The sequence below is a fragment of the Mus musculus genome, chromosome 13, assembly GCF_000001635.26.
Source record: "Mus musculus strain C57BL/6J chromosome 13, GRCm38.p6 C57BL/6J".
Lineage (NCBI taxonomy): Eukaryota > Metazoa > Chordata > Mammalia > Rodentia > Muridae > Mus > Mus musculus.
The window spans coordinates 76,759,976-76,780,969 of NC_000079.6; the positions used below are offsets into that span (position 1 = coordinate 76,759,976).

The 20,994-nt window shown below is 37.8% G+C and overlaps 1 protein-coding gene across 14 annotated transcripts in view; it reads left to right on the plus strand.

Annotated features, from left to right (window-relative positions):
• The window catches only part of Mctp1 (multiple C2 domains, transmembrane 1), a 650,923-nt gene that overhangs the window by 377,614 nt on the left and 252,315 nt on the right, over positions 1-20,994 (plus strand). The window lies entirely within an intron of this gene.

Sequence of the window (20,994 nt, forward strand, 5' to 3'; positions counted from 1 at the left end):
TGTGGATTCCATGACAGAAACCCCTTCTTCCTCACCAACTGCAGAGGGCAAGTCAAAGGAAGGGCCAGGGTATGCTTCCCAGCAGATTTACTGCCCGTGTTGGGTACAGAACAGCCTATTTCAAAAACAACCACACCCATAACTGTTTTTAATGCTGCTCAAGATGTAGACGGTTTTGGAACAAGGGGGAAATAAGACAATCACCAGCTACAATCATTACAGCACTCGCCTAGAAATGAAAAGCATAGATTCTAAGAATGACCAGCAGGTGGCAGGTTTGCCTCATTGATGGACAGGCAAGTTCAAATTGATAGCCAGAAATTTTCTCCAGATGTCAGATTTGTTGTGCACAAAGTTATGGGAGTTGGGAAAGAGGAATTTCATCTGACATGAGACACTTAGAAGAACAAAGAACACATTCAAGGCTGGAAAATGACCTGCGATAATGTTTGTTTTCTCAAAGCATATTGTGAGCATAAAATGCTTTATTTCCTATAACTCCCTACGATGTTCTTTGGAATCCCTTAGGAGTTCATGAATCTGTAAAGAGTACCAGAATTTTTAAAAAGAAAGAACACAAGTGAGGCAGATCCATGTTAATCTGATAACACAGCAAAATATATTCTGAGGCTCTGTGACATTTCTCTACAGCGTTAAGGTTATTTGTGTTGACCACTTGAATGATAGGAATTGTGTTCTGATTACAAAGCCTACTTTTATATTTTTTGACAGTTACATATGTGTATTGCAACAAAATGGGTGGAAACATGCATTGAAAAACAGCATGGTATGTGGAGGGTTTTGTTGTTTTAAAGAATCTTTCTTCGACATTTTTTCAAAGACATTCCAAGCCACTGAATTTACAATCCAAAGAGAATTCTTTTTAATTGTAAATTCTCAGAGTAAAGGGAATTTTAGTCAAAGTAAAAACAGGAACCCAACCCAACATACTACACTCTTCATTTTTATTTAAATGATTCTGACAAACCTATTTAAGAAATAGTTTTCACCTTATGCTTGTAAAATGGAAGACGATCTTTGTTGCACGGTGCCCTTCAGAAAAATATGACTGTCAGAGTTTACTCAAAGTTATTTTGTTCTCTTTGGAGCTTCCCACCAGCTTAAGTCATAGTGTATATCTGCAAGTCTCAGACTCACTCCACTGTGGCTGTATCTCTGACTGTAGCTCTCTCCTTGGGAAGTTAGAATTTAGCTGCTACATGAACACTCACTGCTTTTCGTAGTTTACAGAAACAGTTCCTGTCTTGGGAGTCAGATAATAACAGTGGAACCTGCTCATTCACTTCTTTCCAGAATGAAGGGGGCGGGGCTCTGGAGCCCACTGGCTCCTGCTCTAGCTACCGCCTCCATGAGGTTCTTCTTTTCCGTTTTGATTTCATAGTGACAAGTTATTGTTTATGCATTTCTTTCTTTGGGAAAAATTTCCAACTTTGAATATTGTCAAGTGTCACAGGCCATGCTATGCAGTCCTTCCCCTTCCTTCTCGATGGAAACAGGCTTGGCAGAGAAGAGGCCAAAGCTCCCTCACCCCACCTTGCTTGGGCTTGGGCTATTCTGTTTTGTTTTTGTTTTTGTTTTGTTGTTGTTGGTTTGGGGTTTTTGTTTTGTTTGTTTGTTTGTTTGTTTTGGCTGTTTCTTTTCAATGCGGGGGTCACATATTTTTGAAAGATTATTTTATAAATGAAAACTCAATACTAAGGCTAGTTTGATCATGATAAAAGCAAGTCAGACTATCAATTAAAGAAGTGGATTCACACCTGGGGTGATGTAGCATAAATGTTTTAGCAGTGAAAACTTCTTCCCTCCATTCTTATGGGAATTCATGAGTTCAGGCTTCTGCCCCAAAAGCTGCTTCCATCAGGCCATCTGTAACCCCCAAGCCATGTAGCCCACTGGCCACTTCACTTTGCCCAGCAGAAGAGAAGGAACTAGCTGATGGCTTCCATACCTTGAGACATTTTTCACCTGACTCCCAAGATACTGTATTTTCTCCTGCTCTGGATACTCCTTTGCATTTTCTGTCCTTATCCCTCTCCAACCATTGTTCTAGATCAAATGCATCAGAATTCATCCCTCAGGATTTCTCTGCCAGCACTTGCTCCTCCAGTGAGTATATTGTTTTGCTTCATGTGCTTCCTGCACCACCTACAGTCTGAGAACTATCAAGATGCTAGTCACTCTGGATAGTTTTAGCTCCAGATTCTCATAGACAACTTACTACTATTACTATTTGAGCAATTAAGATGTTGCTTCAATCTAGACACGCTGAGTTCGCCCCTGACTCCCAATGCCTGAAATCTCTTCTTTCAAGGTTTTCATTTGTTCTTTGCTAGTACTGAAAATACCAGAGTGACATTTTTCTCTTTTTTTCCCCTCACATTCATCAAACACAGCAGCAGTCCAGTCTTTCATCCAGGCTGCAGCCATGAGCCTCACTTCTTGAAGAATCTATATGTATTCCTGTATCATCAGGGTGTGAGAGATCCTTCAGCATATGGATCTTTGGGAGTCCTCATCAGCCCTGTCACTGCACCTCCAGGCTGACCGCCACCTGCTTCCATGCAGACTGTGGCAGCAGCCACGCCATTCTACTCTTCTCCTCATCTCACAGTCTGCTCCAATGTAGTAACCAACATTTGAGCCTGCTCCTGCCCCCTCCATGGAAGCTGGGCTAACTCTACCCTTAGCACTTCTTGTATAAATCACTTAAGCTCTATGATTTGAAATCCATTTGCTAAGTTCTTTACTACAGGGCTCCTGAAGGGCTGCCTTAGCTACCTAAACCTTCAGGTTCTTAGAATCCATAGCTGGGGTTACTTATAGTATGCTCAGACAGAACAAGGTTGTTGAACTTGGACCAAACCCTTCCTTCTGACCATTTTCCTTTTGCTCCTGGACTTCAATGTGGGTTTGTTTTTTCTTACCTCACTCTTCCATATCTTCCTTGTCATTATTGTTGTTAGCTGTTTTGTAAAGGCTCAAAGAGCGGTAGAGATTACTGCAACTTCAGTGAGATATGGGTTATAAAGAACATTTAAAATTTTAATATATTTGTATTCATGTTATATGATGCAGTTTATGTTTGTGCATATGCCACAGCACACATGTCAAATTCAGAGGACAACACTGTGGGTTCTGTTCTCTTCTTCAATCTTTACATGTGTTTCAGGGATTGAAACTGGGTCCCTAGGTGCACAACAAATACTTTTTACTTATTGTACCACTTCTCCAATCCCAAGAGAAAAAATAAAACACAAATAAAATAATTTAACTCCTCTATTCAGAGCTCTTCGGTTGTTTCCCACGCATGGTCTGGGTGGAAGCCAAGCCCTACTATGAAGTACTATGTACGATGTGGTCCATTCTCACTGCACTAAAATCCTTTCTCCTCTACCCTTCTATCAGAATGGACATAGACTGTTCCCAAAGCACACCAGACATTTCCTCATCTGTGACACCCTTTCCTTAAGCCACTGTGACACCCTTTCCCTAAGCCACTGTGACACCCTTTCCTTAAGCCACCTGCCTGCTTTGCTTTTGCACTGTCGTAGGTCTGATGTACTTGTATTTCTAATATTCCCTTTCTCCTAATCTGCTAATGTTTTACAGACACAGTCACCATACTGTGAATCTTCCTTATTCTATCTGATCATCCACTTCACTGGACCAGAATGCAAATTCCATGACAGGAGGGTTATTGAATGTGTTTACTGTGCCATCCTCAGAAAGTATGTGGCATATATGCCCAGTAAAAAAATCTTTAATTTGAATACAAACAATTGAAGCTTGATTTAATATTAGAAATGAGTATTCATCCTTTAAATAAAGAATGTTCTGATGCCTACTGTTACTATATTGTCACTATGAACATAACTTGGTGGAAGGCACAGACTCCAAATACAATTGTGAAAGAGGTATTTGTATTATACAAAGGAGAAAATTCACTGAGTATAGTTGTGTCTTGACAGTGCTTATACTTAAAATGCTAAGCAAAAAGATTTAGAAGAAAAACTAGTCAACACATTTATCAAGATTCTTTTACTACAATATTTTAATTGACATATAAAGTTATAAATATTTGAGGGTATGATGTGATGTTTAAGGTATATATAGTGCAATATTTAAATTAATATAAACATTTCTAATCCTAATGCACTTATGGTTGATAGAAACATTCACTATCTTTCATATAGCATTATATATGTAGACATACCCCTTCCTGTCATCACCAGCTCTGGGCAACCTTGGACACAAACTCAGTGGACTGTCCCACAGTCCCCAGAGGACTCTCCACACCACAGGCACCCTAGCACACTCAGGATCTTAGGATCACTGGTGAGTGGAACACAATATCTGTTAAAAACCAACTGGGACAGGCCTGTGACAGCAGAAGCAAGAACACGGAGGCTCTGCCTAACCAGTGGCTCAGGTTCCTGATGATCAGTGATGATATACCTTGGTTTCAAACATACCAGACAACCCCATGGTCGCTAGAGGAGACACCACTTCCAGGCACTGAGATATGCCCAGGATCTTAGGATTTCAGGATACCAGGAACCCAAAAGCTTGGTCACACCAGGATCTCTGGGAAGCTTGACTGCCAGGAACACTGACACACCCAGAATGTCAGGTTCACAGGATCCCAGAGTCACAGGATCACAGAGAAAGCTGGATTATGAGAAGTGATTGATGAATCAACCGGGATTATAGGAAGGACAGGCTCCAATCAGATATATTGAGGGCAGCAAGCACTTGAGATAATCAGATGGCAGGAGGCAAGCATAAAAACAGAAGCAACAGAAACCAAGGTTACTTGGCATCATCAGAACCAAACTCTACCACCATAGCAATTCCTGGATATACCATCACACCAGAAAAGCAAGATATGGATCTAAAGTCACTTCTCATGATGATGATGGAGGACTTTAATAAGGAAATAAATAACTCTCTTAAAGAAATACAGGAGAACACAGGTAAACAGCTAGAAGCCCTTAAAGAGGAAACAAACAAACAAACAAAAATCCCTTAAAGAGTTACAGGAAAAAACTACCAAACAGGTGAAAGAATTGAACAAAACTATCCAGGATCTAAAAATGGAAATAGAAACAATTAAGAAATCCAAAAGGGTGGCAACTCTGGAGATAGAAATCCTAGGAAAGAAATCAGGAACAATAGATGCAAGCATCAACAACAGTTTATAAAAAATGGAAGAGAGAATCCCATGTGCAGAAGAAAACATGGACACAATAATAGAAAACATGTGCAATAGAAAACATAGACACAACAATCAAAGAAATTGCAAAATGCAAAAGATCCTAACTCAAAACATTCTGGAAATACAGGATACAATGAGAAGACCAAACCTAAGGATTATAGGTATAGATGAGAATGAAGATTTTCAACTTAAAGGGCTAGTAAATATCTTCAACAAAATTATAGGAAAAAAATCCCTAACCTAAAGAAAGAGATGCCCATGAACATACAAGAAACCTAAAGAACTCCAAATAGACTGGACCAGAAAAGAAATTCCTCCCAACACATAATAATCAGAATAACAAGTGCACTAAATAAAGATAGAATATTAAAAGCAGTTTGGGTAAAAGGTCAAGTAACATATAAAGACATACCTATTAGAATTACTCCAGACTTCTCACCAGAGATTATACAAGCCAGAAGATCCTGGACAGATGTTATACAGGCCCTAAGAGAACACAAATGACAACCCAGGCTACTATACCAAGCAAAACTCTCAATTAGCATAGATGGAGAAAACAAAGTATTCCATGACAAAACCAAATTCACACATATCTCCCCACAAATCCAACCCTTCAAAGGATAATAAAGGGAAAACTCCAACAAAAGAAGGGAAATGACGCCTGAGAAAAAGGAAGAAAGTAATCCTTCAACAAACCTAAAAGATGATAGCCACAAAAACAGAATCCCAACACTAACAACAAAAATAACAGGAAGCAACAAATTTTTTCCTTAATATCTCTTAATATCAATGGACTCAATTCCCCAATAAAAAGATATAGACTAACAGACTGGATACATAAACAGGACCCAACATTTTGCTGCATACAGGAAACCCACCTCAGGGACAAAGACAGACACTACCTCAGAGTCAAAAGCTGAAAAACAATTTTCCATGCAAATGGTTTGAAGAAACAAACTGAAGTAGCCATTCTAATATTGAATAAAATTGACTTTCAACCCACAGTTATCATAAAAGACAAGGAGGAGCACTTCATACTCATCAAAGGCAAAATCTTCCAAGATGAACTCCCAATTCTGAATATCTATGCTCCAAATGCAAGAGCATCCACATTCATTAAGGAAACTCTAGTAAAGCTCAAAGTACACATTGCACCTCACACAATCATAGTGGGAAGCTTCAACACCCTACTCTCATCAATGGACAGATCCTTGGAACAGAGACTAAACATAGACACATGGAAACTACCAGAAGTTATGAAACAAATGTATTTAACAGATATCTACAGAACATTTTTTCCTAAAACAAAAGGATATAATGTCTTCTCAGCACCTCATGGTACCTTCTCCAAAACTGACCATATAATCGGTGACAAAACAGGCCTTAACAGATACAAAAATATTGAAATTATCCCATGCATCCTATCAGGTCACCATGGACTAAGGCTGATCTTCAAAACAACATAATAATAAAAAGCCAAAATTCACACAGAAGCTGAACAACACTTTACTCAATGATAACTTGGCCAAAGAAGAAATTAAAAAAAGATATTAAAGACTTTTTAGAGTTTAATGAAAATGTAGCCACAACATACCTAAACTTATAGGACACAAGGAAAGTAGTCCTAAGAGGAAAATGCATAGGTCTGACTGATGCCAAAGAGAAACAAGAGAGAGCACACACTAGCAGCTTGCCAGTACACCTATAAGCTCTAGAACAAAAGGAACAAATTTACTCAAAGTGAGTAGACAGCAGGAAATAATCAAACTCAGGGTTGAAATTAACCAAGAAGAAACAAAAAGAACTATGCAAAGAATCAACCAAACCAAGAGCTGGTTCTTTGAGAAAATCAACAAGATAGATAAACCCTTAGCGAGACTAACTAGAGGGCACAGGGACAGTGTCCTAATTAACAAAATCACTAATGAAAAGGGAGACATAACAACAGAACCTGAGGAAACCCAATCATCATCACATCCTACTACAAAAGGCTATACTCAACAAAACTGGAAAACCTGGATGAAATGGACAACTTCCTAGACAGATACCAGGCACCAAAGTTAAATCAGGGTCAGATTAGTGATCTAAATAGCCCCATATCCCCTAAAGAAGTAGAAGCATTCATTAATCATCTCACAACCAAAAAAAAAAAGCCCGGGACCAGATGGGTTTAGTGGGGAGTACTATCAGACCTTCAAAGAGGGCCTAATTCCAATTCTCCTCAAATTATTTCATAATATAGAAACAAAAGGGACTCTACCCAATTCATTCTATGGAGCTACATTTACTGTGATACCTAAACCACATAAAGACCCAAAGAAAGAGAACTTCAGGCCTATTTCCCTTAAGGATATCGATGGAAAATTTCTGAGTTCGAGGCCAGCCTAGTGCACAGAGTGAGTTCCAGGGCAGCCAGGGCTACACAGAGAAACCCTGTCTCAGAAAAAACAAAACAAACAAAACAAAACAACAAAAAAACAAGAAAAAAGAATATCAATGAAAAAAATACTCAATAAAATTCTCACAAACTGAATCCAAGAACACATCAAAATGATCATCCATCATGATCAAGTAGGCTTCATTCCAGAGATACAGGGATGGTTTAATATATGGAAATCCATCAACATATTCCACTATATAAACAAACTCAAAGACAAAAGCCACATGATCATCTTGTTATATTCTGAGGAAGCATTTGACAAAATCCAACACCCATTTATGATAAAAGTCTTGGAAAGATCAGGAATTCGAGGCCCATACCTAAACATAATAAAAGCAATATACAGCAAACCAGTAGCCAACATCAAACTAAATGGAGAGAAACTTGAAACAATCCCACTAAAATCAGGAACTAGACAAGGCTGCCCACTTTCTCCATACCAATTCAATATAATACTTGAAGTTCTAAGAAGAGCAATTAGATAACAAAAAGAGATCAAGGGGATACAAATTGGAAAGGAAGAAGTCAAAATATCACTATTTGCAGATGATATGATAGTATATATCAGTGACCCTAAAAATTCCACCAGAGACCTCAATGTAGTAGCTGAATATAAAATTAACTCAAAAAATCAGTGACCTTTCTCAACACAAAGGATAAACAGGCTGAGAAAAAAATTAGGGAAACAACACCTTTTACAATAGTTACAAATAATATAAAATACCTTGGTGTAACTCTAACTAAGGAAATGAAAGATCTGTATGAGAACAACTTCAAGTCTCTGCAGAAAGAAATTGAAGAAGATCTCAGAAGATGGAAAGGTCTCTCATGCTCATGGATTGGCAGGATTAATATAGTAAAAATGGCTATCTTGCCAAAAGCAATCTACAGAATCAATGCAATCCCCATCAAATTTCCAACTCAATTCTTTACAGTTAGGAAGTGCAATTTGCAAATTCATCTGGAAAAACAAAAAAACCTAGGATAGCAAAAACTATTCTCAACAATAAAAGAACCTCTATTGGAATCACCATGCCTGACCTAAAGCTGTACTACAGAGCAATTGTAATTAAAAAAAATGCTTGCTACTGGTACAGTGACAGCCTGGTAGATCAATGGAATAGACTTGAAGACCCAGAAATGATCTCACACTCCTATGGCCACATGATCTTCGACAAGGGAGCTAAAATTATCCAGTGGAAAAAAGACAGCATTTTCAACAAATGGTGCTGGTTCAACTGATGGTCAGCATGTAGAAGAATGTGAATTGATCCATTCTTATCTATTTGTACAAAGTTCAGGTTTAAGTGGATCAAGAACCTCCACATAAAACCAGATACACTGAATCTAATAGAAGAGAAAGAGGGGAAAAGCCTTGAAGATATGGGTAAGATATGTTTCAGGAAAAATTTCTGGACAGAACAGCAATGGCTTGTGCTCTAAAATTGATAATCGGCAAATTGGACCTCATAAAATTGCAAAACTTCTGAAAGGCAAAAGACACTGTCAATAAGACAAAAATGCCACCAACAGATTCGGAAAGGATCTTTACCATTCTTAAATCTGATAGAGGACAAATATCCAATATATATAAAGAACTCAACAAGTTGGACTCCAGTAAACCAAATAACCCTATTTAAAAATTGGGTACAGAGCTAAACAAAGAATTTTTAACTGAGGACTACCTAGTGGCTGAGAAGCAACTAATGAAATGTTCAGAGAAATGCAAATCAAAACAACCCTGAGATCCCACCTCACAGCATTCAGAATGGCTAAGATCAAAAACTCGGGTGACAACAGATGCTAGTGAGGATGTGGAGAAGGAGGAACGCTCCTTCATTACTGGTGGGATTGCAAGCTGGTACAACCACTCTGGAAATCAGTTTAGCTGTTCCTCAGAAAATTGCACATAGTACTACCAGAAGATCCATCAATATCTCTTCTGGGCATATACCCAGAGGACGTTTCAACTTGTACTAAGGACACATGCTCCATTATATTCATAGCAGCTAGTACCCCAGAGCTCCTTGGAACTATACTGCCAATCAAAGAAAACGGATGGTGGAACTTGTGTCTCTAGCTATATATGTAGCAGAGGCCTAATCTGTCATCAATGGGAGGAGAGGCCCTTGTTCCTGTGAAGACTCTATGCCCCAGTGTAGGGGAATGCCAGGACCAAGATGGGAGTGGGTGGGTTGGGGAACAGGGTGAGGGGACAGGGGATAGGGAATTTTCAGAGGCAAACTAGAAAAAGGGATAACAATTGAAATGTAAATAAAGAAAATATCAGGAAGGAAGGAAGGAAGGAAGGAAGGAAGGAAGGAAGGAAGGAAGGAAGGAAGGGGAGGGGAGGGGAAGGGGATGGGGAGGGGAACTTTCTCTGTATAGCTCTAGATCCCATGACGCTAACTACTGTTTTATTGTGGATTAGTTTACTGAGTGTAATGACCTCCTGTTGTATTTGTGTGCCCATAAATGATAGATTCCATGCCTCTTGATGTGTTGGAAAATTCTAGTATTAAAAACAGGATTTCATTATTTTAGGAAAAAATAATATTCTACTGTAAGTATGTATTATATGCTGTTTACCATGAGTGGATGGATGCTTTTGGGGTCTACTAAATGAAGGCTCTATGAAACATTGCATGAAGTATCTGAATATTTATGTATTTATTTTCTCTCAATAGTTTTGTGATTTTAGGCTTCTGTTAAAGTCTTTACTCTGTTTTGTATTGGTTGGTACGCTGGGAAAGATCATGAACTGGTTTCTGCATGTAGATATCCAGTTTTCCTAAGACAATTCCTTGAAGAATCTGCCTCTGCTCTGCTCCATATTTCTAGCACATTTGCTGAACATCTTTGCTAGTGGATATCTTGCTGTAAGTCTCTAGGCTCTGAATTCCATCGAGTCCATTTGTCTAAGTGTTGTTCATTGATACATTTGGAAGTCAGGTAGTATAATGAATTTGGCCATTTGTTTGCTTAAGAATGCTAGGGTTTTGTGGAATGTTGTTCATATCCTCAGAGAAACTATATTGCATCTAGAGATTACTTTGAATAGCAGAGAAAGTTTAAAAGTATGGATTAGTTCAATCCAACCAAATGCTCATACCTTTCCATGCTTTTATTTTAAATTGGTTCACTTTATTCTTGAGTATTTTACTCTTACAGCTAATTGGTTTGTTTTCTTTCTATTCTGTCAGGAATTTCTATTAATGGACAGCAATATTACCAGTATTTATCTATTGATTTTGGATCCTGAACTTTTGGGAAAAAATGTTTTATTGCTCTAATGGGTTTTGATGGGTTTTGGGGCTTTGAGATATTCTAGAAATAAGATCATATTATTTGTAAATAGTGACAATTTGCCTTCATTTCTTCCTTTTGCTGGATTACTCTGGCTCAACCGATCAGCACAATAGTTGAATAAAAACTTGATAGCTAGCATTTACAGATTCTACAGAGATACCTCCAAGTATATCATCATTCAACATGATATGACATATGGACTAAGTGTTGGTTTCTTCATGACATTATGTATGGGCTAACTGTTAGCTTCTTCATGATATTATGTATGGGCAATTGTTGGTTTCTTTATGACATTATGTGTGGACTAGCTATTGACCCCTGTACGTGTTGTATTCACAATTTTCATCATTGTAATATGTGGGAGTTTACACATTTTGTTGTTTTTGCTTACATAGAAGTACATTCATCAAGAACAGAGATTAGTAATGACAACGATGAATATTTTAACGCTTGTAGCTGTATTATATACAGCTCAACATGAGGGCATAGAAGGAAAGAGTGTATCATGCCAATTCTGCTGATACAAAGAGCAAAGCCAAAGCTGGTTCAGAGGCTTTTCAATGATTATGCTGGTGGAATGACTGCTCCAGGGTACAAATCCAACTCTCCTGACTCTAAAGCTCACATTCAGTTTACCACAGTTTGTATCCAGCATGTTTTCTGGAAGTTTAACTCCTCAATAAAGTAAGTAGGTAATAAACCAATTTAGATGATGGTCATCATGCTGAACTAGAAAAACAAATTTTACCTGTTGTTGAACCACAGATTTCAGGTGAAGATGAAATAATGTTACACTACATGTCATTTGTTAACTTTCCAATCACCTGCACTTTGGCAGGTAGGACAAACTTCCACCTTTACGATAACCAGCTAATAAATCCTCATGATTGTTACACATTTATGCAGAACATTAATCTGAAAAAATTGCTTGCTGACAGCTGAGGTAAATCACCAAGAACAAGGTCTGTCAGAGAGCAAGTTGCTTTTATGAACATGCAGAATAACACGCAAGTTTATTCAGTTGGAGTTATCTATGATCCAATATGGCAAGGGTAATGGTATTATTTATCAGTGTGTAAAGTATCTATATATCTTTAAAGTGGCATTGGTTTGGGGATGTATATAATTTTAGATTATTGAATTCATTGAGTGTTATCAGGATGTTGGTACTCCCTAGTACAACATAGAGTAGCCAATGTAAACTTGAATAGAAAGTTGAAGTTTAAGAAAGGTTTTATTAAATAATATATGACAGAAAACTCACTCTAGATTGGTGGGTTCTAGGCAAAGAATTTCCCAATTATACTGCCTGAAACAACACTATAATTTTGGAAAGGATAAAAATGGAATATGAGGTAAACATGTATGTCTTGGTGTAGCATGGCAAAGGAGGAAATCAGTCTTTGACCTTGAAGTGTAACATCAGTGTATTTGTATATTCCACACAAACTGATTCTGGTATGTGGCATTTATTTGTGGCAGCAAAACTACAATGGCCCTGGCTTCCTATACAAATGAGGCAGGGCAAACCATAGTGCATTGTTAGCAGGAAATCACAGAGATAGACAGAAAATTTTAAAGTAATTATTTTTTAATGAAATCATTGTATGTTTACTGCTTTCCTGACCAAGGGTTTATGCACTAAGATATTGCCTTAGGGTGACAGATATCATTTAACTTGATTTTATCTTTTGTTGATGAGTTATTATTTTCTTTGAAATATTTTGAATTTGTGCTCATTTCAACATTTCCTAAGTAATGAGCAAAGTTTTCAGGATCATTTCTTGGTACCATATGTTAAATCTGTGTGTACATATTGATTCTATTTGTCACTTCAATAATTTACCTTCAAGCACATGAATAAGGAAGTTTACAAGTTTACAGAAGTATGTTCTAATAGAAAAATCTCCCCAACACAGCTGAATCTTTATATCTTTGGAAAATAGAAATTCAGCCATGTTATTTCTCATTTAATGTTGGCAGTAGAGATAACTCAGAAACACATCAGTGGTTCCACGCTGAATATTTTCCATTGCAAACATTCCAAAGAAGTATGACATATACTGATTCATAGTAGAAAACTTGCAGTATTTTAGACTGTTGGTTAAAGTAATATAAAGTAGATCTCATATATTAGGATCTTTTAAAGCTTTGTATGATATTGTATAACCTTTGGTGTAAATTGGGTTTTTTACAAAGTGTGCAAAACTGTTATTGTTGTTGTTGTTTTTCATTTCCTTTTACCCCACCCCAATGGAAATCCTAGAGGCTTCACTTCCTCTTCTGGAGGTTCATTTTAAAATATCTTACTAATTATGATGCCTTCAAAATATCTATCTAGTACTTCAGAGTATAATCTACACTTTGAAATTCATTGTTAAAGAAATTGATATAAATTTATTTTTAATTGGATATTTTATTTGCATTGCAAATGTTATTCCCTTTCCCAGTTCCCTCCCTATGCCCCCAAAGGCTCCTATCCAATCCCCACTGCCCCTGCTTCTATGAGGGTGTTCTCTCACCCACTCACTTGCACCTCCCATTTCCCTACACTGAGGCATCGAACCTTCATAAGACCAAGGGCCTCTTCTCCCACTGATGCTCAACAAAGCCTTCCTCTGCTACATATGCAGCTGGAGCCATGGGTTCCTCCATGTGTACTCTTTGGTTGGTGATTTCGACCCTGGGAGTTCTGGGGGTCTGGTTGGTTGAAATTGTTTTTTTCCATGGGGTTGCAAACCACTTCAGCTCCTTCAGTCCTTTCTCTAACTCCTCCTAAGGACCCTGAGGAGACACTATGCTCAGTCCAAGGGTTGGCTACAAGCATTCGCCTCTGTGTTATTCAGGCTCTGGCAGACCCTCTCAGGAGACAGATATAGCAGGCTCCTGTCAGCATGCATATCTTGGAATTCACAATAGTGTCTGCAATTGGTGATTGTATATGAAATGGATTCTCAGGTGGGGAAGTCTCCGGATGGCTTTTCCTTCAGTCTCTGCTCAACGATTTGTCTCCATATTTTCTCCCATGAGTATTTTGTTCCCCCTTCTAAGAAGAACCAAGGAACTGAAGCATCAACACATTGGTCTTCCTTCTTCTTGAGCTTCATGTGGTCTGTGAATTGTATCTTGGGTATTCTGAGCTTTTAGACTAATATCCTCTTATAAGTGAGTGCAAACCAAGTGTGTTCTTTTGTGATTGGATTACTTCACTTTGGATGATATTTTCTGGTTCCATCCATTTGCCTAAGAATTTAATGAATTCATTGTTTTTAATAGCTGACTAGTACTCCACTGTGTAAATGTACCACATTTTCTGTATCCATTTCTTTATTGAGGAACATCTGGGTTCTTTCCAGCTTCTGGCTATTATAAATAAGGATGCTATGAACATAAGTGAAGCATGTATCCTTGTTATATGTTGGAGCATCTTCTGGGTATATGACCAGAAGTGGTTTTGTTGGGTCCTCAGGTAATACCATGTCCAACTTTCTGAGGAACCACTAGTCTTATTTCCAGAGTGGTTGTACCAGCTTGCAATCCCACCAGCAATGGAGGAGTGTTCCTCTTTCTCCACATCCTCACCAGCATCTGCTGTCACCTGAGTTTTTGATCTTAGCCATTCTGACTAGTATTAAGTGGAATCTCGGTTGTTTTGATTTGCATTTCCCTGATAACTAAGGATGTTGAACATTTCTTTAGGTGTTTCTCGGCCATTAGATATTCCTCAGTTGGGAATTCTGTGTTTAGCACTCTACCCAATTTTTAATAGGGTTATTTGGTTTTCTGGAGTCCAACTTCTTGAGTTCTTTGTATATATTGGATATTAGCCCTCTATCAGAAGTAGGATTGGTAGAGATCTTTCCCAATCTGTTGGTTGCTATTTTGTACTACTGACAGTGTCCTTTGCCTTACATAAGCTTTGCCTTACATAAGCTTTGCAGTTTTATGAGGGCCCATTTGTCTACTTCTTGAGTTCTTTGTATATATTGGATATAAGCCCTCTATTGATTGGTAAAGATCTTTTCCCAATTTGTTGGTTGCTGGTTTGTCCTATTGACAGTGTCCTTTGCCTTACAGAAGCTTTGCAGTTTTATGAGGTCCCATTTGTCGATTCTTGATCTTAGAGCATAAGCCATTGGTGTTGTGTTCAGGAAATTATCCCCTGTACCCATGTGTTTGAAGCTTTTCTCCATTTTCTCCTCTATTAGATTCAGAATATCTAGTTTTATGTGAAGGTTCTTGATCCACTTGGACTTGAGCTTTGTACAAGGAGATAAAAATGGATCAATTCACATCAATACACGATGACTACCAGTTGAACCAGCACCATTTGTTGAAAATGTTGTCTTTTTCCACTGGATGCTTTAGCTTCTTTGTCAAAGATCAAGTGACCATAGGTGTATGTGTTCATTTCTGGGTCTTCAATTCTATTCCATTGATCTTCCTGCCTGTCTCTGTACCAATAACCATACAGATCTTATCACTATAGTTCTGTAATACATCTTAAGGTCAGGGATAGTGATTCCCCTAGAAGTTCTTTTATTGTTGAGAGTAGATTTTGATACCCTGGGGGGTTTGTTATTCAAAATGAATTTGCAAATTGTTCTTTCTAACTCTATGAAGAATTGAGTTGAAATTTTGATGGGGATTGCATTGAATATAGATTGCTTTTAGCAAGATACCCATTTTTACTATATTAATCCTGCCAATCCATGGAAGACCTTTCCATCTTCTGGGATCTCAATTTCTTTTTTTGGAGACTTGAAGTACTTTTTACACAGATCTTTCACTTGCTTTGTTAGAGACACACCAAAGTATTTTATATTATTTGTGACTATTGTAAAAGGTGTTGTTTCCCTAATTTCTTTCTCAGCCATTTTATCCTTTGAGTAGAGGAAGGCTACTGATTTGTTTGAGTTAATTTCATCCCCAGTCACTTTGCTGAGGTTGTTTTTCAGCTGTAGGAATTCTTTGGTGGAATTTTTGGGGTCACTTATGTATACTATCATGTCATCTGCAAATAGTGATATTTTAACTTCTCCATTTCCAATGTATCCTTTTGACCTCCTTTTGTTGTCTAATTGCTCTGGCTAGAACCTCAAGTACTATATTGAATAGATAGGGAGAGAGTGGGCAGCCTTGTCTAGTCCCTGATTTTAGTGGGATTGCTTCTCTCCATTTAGTTTGATGTTTACTACTGGTTTGCTGTATATTGCCTTTACTATATTTAGGTATGTGTCTTGAATTCCTGATCTTTCCAAGACTTTTATCATGAATGGGTGTTGGATTTTGTCAAATGCTTTTTCAGCATCTAATGGAATGATTTTGTGGGTTTTTTCCTTTGAGTTGTTTTTTGTTTGTTTGTTTGTTTGTTTTTGTTTTTTGATGTAGTGGATTAGAGTGATGGATTTCTGGATATTGAACCATCCTTGCATTCCTGGGATGAAGCCTACTTGATCATGATGGATGATTGTTTTGATGTGTTCTTTGATTAAGTTTGCAATAATTTTATTGAGTATCTTTCCATCTACATTCATGAGGGAAATTGATCTGAAGTTCTCTTTTATTGTTAGGCCTTTGTGTGATTTAGGTATAAGAATAATTGTGGCTTCATAGAATGAATTGGGTACTGTTTCTTCTCTTTCTACTTTGGGGATCTGATAGATTTCTTCACTAAACCTATGTGGTCCGGGGCTTTTTTTTTTTTTTTTTTTGAGAGAGAGACCTTTAATGACTGCTGCTATTTCTTTAGGGTTATGGGAATGTTAAATGGTTTATCTGATCCTGATTTAAGTTTTGAAACTGGTATCTGTATAGAAAATTGTCTATTTCTTTCAGATTTTCCAGTTTTGTTAACAATAGGCTTCTGTAGTAGGATCTGATGGTTTTCTGAATTTCCTCAGTTTCTTTTGTTATGTCTCCCTTTTCATTTCTGATTTTGTTAATTTGGATACTGTCTCTGTGCCCTCGGGTTAATCTGGAGAAGGGTTTATCTATCTTGTTGATTTTTCTCAAGGAACCATCTCTTGGTTTGGTTGATTTTTTGTATAGTTCTTTTTGTTTCTACTTGGTTGTTTCCAGCCCTCTGTTTGATTATTTCCTGCCATCTACTCCACTTGGGTATATTTCCTTCTTTTGGTTCTAGAGCTTTCAGGTGAGCTGTCAAGCTGCGAGTGTATGCTTTCTCCAGTTTCTTTTTGAAGGAACATACAGCTATGATTTTTCCTCTTAGCACTGCTTTCATTGTCTCCCATAAGTTTTGATATGATGTACCTACATTTTCATTGAATACTAAAAAGTCTTTAATTTTTTTCTTTATTTCTTCCTTGACCAAGCTATCATGGAGTAGATCATTGTTCAGCTACCATGTATATGTGGGCTTTCCATTGTTTTTGTTGTTATTGAAGAAAAGCCTTAGTCTGAGGTGATATGATAGGATGCATGGGATTATTTCAATCTTCTTATATCTGTTGAGGTCTGTTATGGTCAGTTTTGGAGAAGGTATCATGAGGTGCTGAAAGAAGGTATATTCTTTTGTTTTAGGATGAAATGTTCTGTAAATATCTGTTATATCCATTTGGTCCTTAACTTCTGTTAGTTTCTGTGTCTCTGTATAGTTTTAGTTTCCATGATCTGTACATTGCTAAGAGTGGGGTGTTGAAATCTTCCACTTTTATTATATGAGGTGTAATGTGCTTTAGTAAAGTTTCTTTTTCTTTTAATTAGATATTTTCTTCATTTACATTTCAAATGTGATCCCGAAAGGCCCCTATACACTCTCCCTGCCCTGCTCTCCAACCCACCCACTCCAGCTTCCTGGCCCTGGCATTCCTCTGTACTAGGGCATATAATCTTCACAAAACCAAGAGCCTCTCCTCCCAATGATGGCTGACTAGGCCATCTTCTGCTACATATGTAGCTACAGACACAAGCTCTGGGGGTACTGGTTAGTTCATATTGTTGTTCCTCCTATAGGGTTGCAGACCCCTTCTGCTCCTTGGGTACTTTCTATAGGTCCTCCATTGGGGGCCCTGTGTTCCATATAATAGATGACTGTGAGCATCCACTTCTGTGTTTGCCAGGCACAGAGAGAGCCTCACAAGAGACAGCTATATCAGGGTCCTGTCAGCAAAATCTTGCTGGCATATGCAATAGTGTCTTGGTTTGGCGGCTGTTTATGGGATGGATCCCTGAGTGGAGCAGTCTCTGGATGGTCCTTCCTTCTGTCTCAACTCTGAAACTTTTCTCTGTAACTCCCTCCAGGGGTATATTTTTCCTCATTCTAAGGAGGAACAAAGTATCCACACTTTGGTCTTCCTTCTTTTTGAATTTCATGTGTTTTGCAAATTTTATCTTGGATATTCTACATTTCTGGGCTAATATCTGATTTTCAGTGAGTGCATACCATGTGTGTTCTTTTGTGATTGGGTTAACTCACTCAGGATGACATCCTCCAGATGCATCCATTTACCTAGGAATTTCATGAATTCATTCTTTTTTAATAACTGAGTAGTACTCTATTGTGTAAATGAAACACATTTTCTGTATCCATTCCTCTGTTGAGGGACATCTGGGTTCTTTCCAGCTTCTGGCTATTATAAATAAAGCTTCTGGCTATTATAAATAAGGCTGCTATGAACATAGTGGAGCATGTGTTCTATTACAAGTTGAAACATCCTCTGGGCATATGTCCAGTAGATGTATTGCTGGATCCTCAGGTAGTACTATGTCCAATTTTCTGAGGAACCACCAGACTGATTTCCAGAGTGGATGTACCAGCTTGCAATCCCACCAGCAATGGAGGAGTTTTCCTCTTTCACCATATTTTCGCCAGCATCTGCTGTCACCTGAATTTTTGATCTTAGCCATTCTGACTGGTGTGAGGTGGAATCTCAGGGTTGTTTTGATTTACATTTCCCTGATGATTAAGGGTGTTGAACATTTTTTTAGGTGCTTCTCAGCCATTCGGTATTTCTCAGTTGAGAATTCTTTGTTTAGTTCTTTACCCCATTTTTGAATGGGGTTATTTGATTTTCTGGATGCAGCTTCTTGAGTTCTTTGTATATATTGGATAGTCCCCTATCTGGTTTAGGATTGGTAAAGATCCTTTCTGAATCTGTTGGTGGCCTTTTTCTCTTATTTACAGTGCCTTTGCCTTACAAGCTTTGCAATTTTATGAGGTCCCATTTGTCAATTCTCAATCTTACAGCACATGCCTTTGCTGTTCTGTTCAGGAATTTTTCCCCTGTGCCCAGATCTTTGATGTTTTCCCCACTTTCTCCTCTATAAGTTTCAGTGTCTCTGGTTTTACATGCAGTTTCTTGATCCACTTAGACTTGACCTTAGTACAAGGAGATAAGAATGGATCAATTCATATTCTTCTACATGATAATGCCAGTTGTGCCAGCACTATTTGTTGAAAATGCTATCTTTTTTCCACTGGATGGTTATAGCTCCTTTTTCAAAGATCCAGTGACCAAAGGTTGGTGGGTTCATTTCTGGATCTTCAATTCTATTCCATTGATCTACCTGTCTGTTGCTGTACCAATACCAGTACTATGCAGTTTTTATCAGAATTGCTCTGTAGTACAGCTTTAGGTCAGGGATGGTGATTCCACCAAAGGTTCTTTTATTGTTGAGAATATTTTTGCTATCCTAGGTTTTTGTTATTTCAGATGAATTTGCAAATTGCCCTTTCTAACTCTGTGAAGAACTGAGTTGGAATTTTGATGGGGATTGCATTTAGTCTGTAGATTGCTTTTGGCAAGATAGCCATTTTTACTATATTGATCCTGCCAATCCATGAGCATGGGAGATCTTTCCATCTTCTAAGATCTTCATTGATTTCGTTCTTCAGAGACTGAAAATTCTTGTCATACAGATCTTTCCCTTCCATAGTTAGAGTCACACCGAGATATTTTATATTATTTGTGACTATTGTGAAGGGTGTTTTCTTAGTTTCTTTCTCAGCCTGTTTATCCTTTGTGAAGAGAAAGGCCACTGATTTATTTGAGCTAATTTTTTAATCCAGTTACTGCATTGAAGCTGTTTATCAGGTTTTGGAGGTCTCTGGTGGAGTTTTTAGGGTCACTTATATATACTATCATATCATCTGCTAAGAGTGATATTTTGACTTTTTCCTTTCCAATTTGTATATCTTTTATCTCCTGTTGTCTAATTGCTCTGGCTAGAACTTCAAGTACTATATTGAATAGGTAGGGAGAAAGTGGGCAGCCTTGTCTAGTCCCTGATTTTAGTGGGATTGCTTCCAGCTTCTCTCCATTTACTTTGATGTTGGATACTGGTTTGCTGTATATTGCTTTTATTATGTTTAGGTTGGGCCTTGAATTCCTTATCTTTCCAAGACTTTAATCATGAATGGATGTTAGGTTTTGTCAAATTTTTTCTCAGCATCTAACAAGATGATTATGTGGTTTTTCTCTTTGAGTTTGTTTATATAGTGGATTAGGTTGATGGATTTCCATATATTCAACCATCCTTACATGCCTGCAATGAAGCGTACTTGATCATGATGGGTGATCGTTTTGATGTGTTCTTGGATTCGGTTTGTGAGAGTTTTATTGAGTACTTTTGCATCGATATTCATAAGGAAAATGGGTCTGAGGTTGTCTTTTCTTGTTGGGTCTTTCTGTGGTTTAGGTATCAGAGTAATTGTGGCTCCATAGAATGAATTGGGTAGAGTATGTTCTGCTTCTATTTTGTGGAATAGTTTGAGGAGAGTTGGAATTAGGTCTTCTTTGAAGATCTGATAGAACTCTGCATTAACCCATCTGGTCCTGGGCTTTTCTTGGTTGGGAGAAGATTAATAACCGCTTCTGTTTGCTTAGGGGAGATGGGACTGTTTAGGTCAATAGTCTGATCCTGATATAAGACTAGAACCTAGTATCTGTCTAGGAAATTGTCCATTTTCTCCAGGTTTTCCAGTTTTGTTGAGTATACACTTTTGTACTAGAATCTGATGATGTTTTGGATTTCCTCATGATGATGT